The sequence below is a fragment of the Aotus nancymaae genome, unplaced genomic scaffold (genome assembly GCF_030222135.1).
Source record: "Aotus nancymaae isolate 86718 unplaced genomic scaffold, 86718_ANA_hifiasm-v0.15.2.pri h1tg000058l, whole genome shotgun sequence".
Lineage (NCBI taxonomy): Eukaryota > Metazoa > Chordata > Mammalia > Primates > Aotidae > Aotus > Aotus nancymaae.
Genome location: NW_026988472.1, coordinates 12,776,486 through 12,779,100, shown reverse-complemented (window position 1 = coordinate 12,779,100; position 2,615 = coordinate 12,776,486).

Here is a 2,615-nt window from a genome sequence, read left to right as displayed (position 1 = left end):
ACAGTTTCGAGGTGTCAAGAATCTGGGGACAGCTTGGCTCCATGGTTCTCGTTCTGGTTTCTCATGAGGTTGTACTCAAGATACCAGCCCAGGCTGCAGTCAAATAAAGGCTCAACTAGGGCTGGAGCATCTGCTTCCGAGGTGGCTCGCTCACATTCCTAGGAGGTTGGTGCTGACTGTTGGTGAGAGGACTTGGTTCCTCTCTACACATGGTCCTCTCTACAGGGCTGTGTATGTGTCCTCATAGTAAAGTTACTAGCTTCCTCCAGAGCAAACTGTCCAAGAGCCCAAGGGGGCAGCTAGGCTATCTTTTATGATCTAACCTCAGAGGTCACACATCATCACTCTGTAATGTCCTATTCGGTATAGGAAGGGTCTACACGAGGACTTGAATATGGAGAGGCAAGGATCATTACAGTCTTCCTTGGAGGTTGGCTTACACAGCAAATGTTTAGCTCACACTGCTAGGGCTGGGAGAGTTGGAACGGTCAAGCATTTAGTACCACATTTACCAGAGACAGACACATGACACTTCAAATAAAAAATACTCCAAAGTCATAGACAGCCACCTGCCTCTTTGGGCCGCAGCCCCGCTCTGCTCACCACACATAACAATCCTAGTGGACTCAGATGGTGAATGGGAAGCCAAAAATGTGGCTTTTGGTGCCTCTACAGGCCCCCTCATCCTGTCCATCTGATTTCCTATCCTGGACAGTTTCTTCGCTCGTCCCACATCCCCTACTTCTCATCGAAATGGGCCTGTCCTGTATTTCATCTTCTTAAATCTTTTGTTTCATCTAGAGCTTGGAAAGCTCTAAGTCTGGAACACTAATTCAAGGTAGTGGGTTAGATACTTATTTGGTATACTTGCGTTCTAATTGCCTTCTAAAGCTTTAACCCCCCAAAATGGGTGCTTATGGGAGTTTTTGTCATTTGCAGGTAGAGGGGGGGCATTTCTGTTTCTTTAAATCAGATCAAGTTGATTCAAACCATACATTCATGCATTTATTCAGTCAGCCAGCCAACCAGCCTTTATTGAGTGCCTACTATGTACCAGGCACTTTCCTAGGTACTATATAAAACTCATCTTGGATACTATGAATGAATGGCAGCAAAACATGTTATAGGTTCCACAGCTGCAGAGTATAGACAGATCAAACATAGTGCTCCTTCCTAAGGTTCCAAGGGAAGATACAGAGTCATCTTCAAGTACAGCACTCTATGATATGCATATATTACTACTGGAAAGGTAGATTTGTTAGCATCTCAGCCATACCTAGGAAAACCTTGTCAGCCAAGAAAAACCTCAAATTAGTTCCTTCGAGTGCAGCTTTTTAAAAGTACATTTAAAATACCACCCCCATGAACACTTCAAAAGGTACATTTCTGAACCCTATGAATATGAAAATATAATTCCCATCTAAGATTTGATATGCTGCCTAAAATAAGGCAGCTAACAAATGTTGCCTCCTGAATAATTAGATATTACAAGTGTTAAGAGCTGTCAGGACAGGGTACCATGGTTATAGAAACCAGATAATTAAAATTGTCTTACGTTCCTCAGCAATTTGTCTTTTCTTCACTAACGAAGAGAAATAGAGGAATGATCATTTATATAATCAACAAAAACTCCTCAGTGCTCACTCTGTACAGTAACTAACTGTGCTGAAGCCGGGAATGCAAAGGTGGGCGAAAAGACAAAGCCCAGCATCATTGAGCTTAAACTGCAGTAGGAAGGCATGAATCAAATAAATATTTCAGAAATTTATTCACAAGGGCAATGGATGTAAGAAGGAAAAGATGGTCCAAAAATAATGTATGCAACCATGCACTTCAAAAACAACATTTTATGACCAAGATTGTGCTCCTATTTTAGCATACAGGGAAGCAGTATAACATATTCATCTTGGAAAGTAAGTTCTAAAGTCTCACTACTTGAGTTCCAATTCCATCTCCGCCATTTGGAAGCTGCAAGACCTTGGGTAGTGTAAATGTTCTAAGTTCCAGTTTCCTCATCTGAAAATAAAGCCTACTTTGAGGTGCCCTTGTGATAATTGAGATGATACCTGACAAACCACACCACCCAACATATAATGAGTATATCTATAATTTTATTAACCATGGCTTATTTAAGGTAATATTAAAATTACTTTCCATTCCTTTAGGAAACAGTATTATAAAAGGTTTGAGTTTATCTTTTCTCCATGCATTTATTCAACCATTTATTTATATCTTTGACATTTTTCTTGCCAAAACTAAAGGAGAATATAGAATACCACTTTATTTTTGTTGTTTTGATTTTCAAATGTATTTATTTTTAAACTGACATATAAAATTGTATGTATTTATCACGTACAACATGTTTTGAAGTATATATACAATGTAGAATGGTTACATCTAGCTAATTATTAAATGTATTACCTCACATAGTTGTCATTTTGCAGTAAGAACACTTAACATCTACTCTCTTAGTATTTTTAAAAAATATATCGTTATGATAGTCATCATACTATACAATAGATCTCTTGAACTTATTCCTCCTACCTAATTGTAATTATGTATACTTTCACCAACATCTCCCAAACTCCCCTCCCTGCAACCATCCTAGCTTTTGG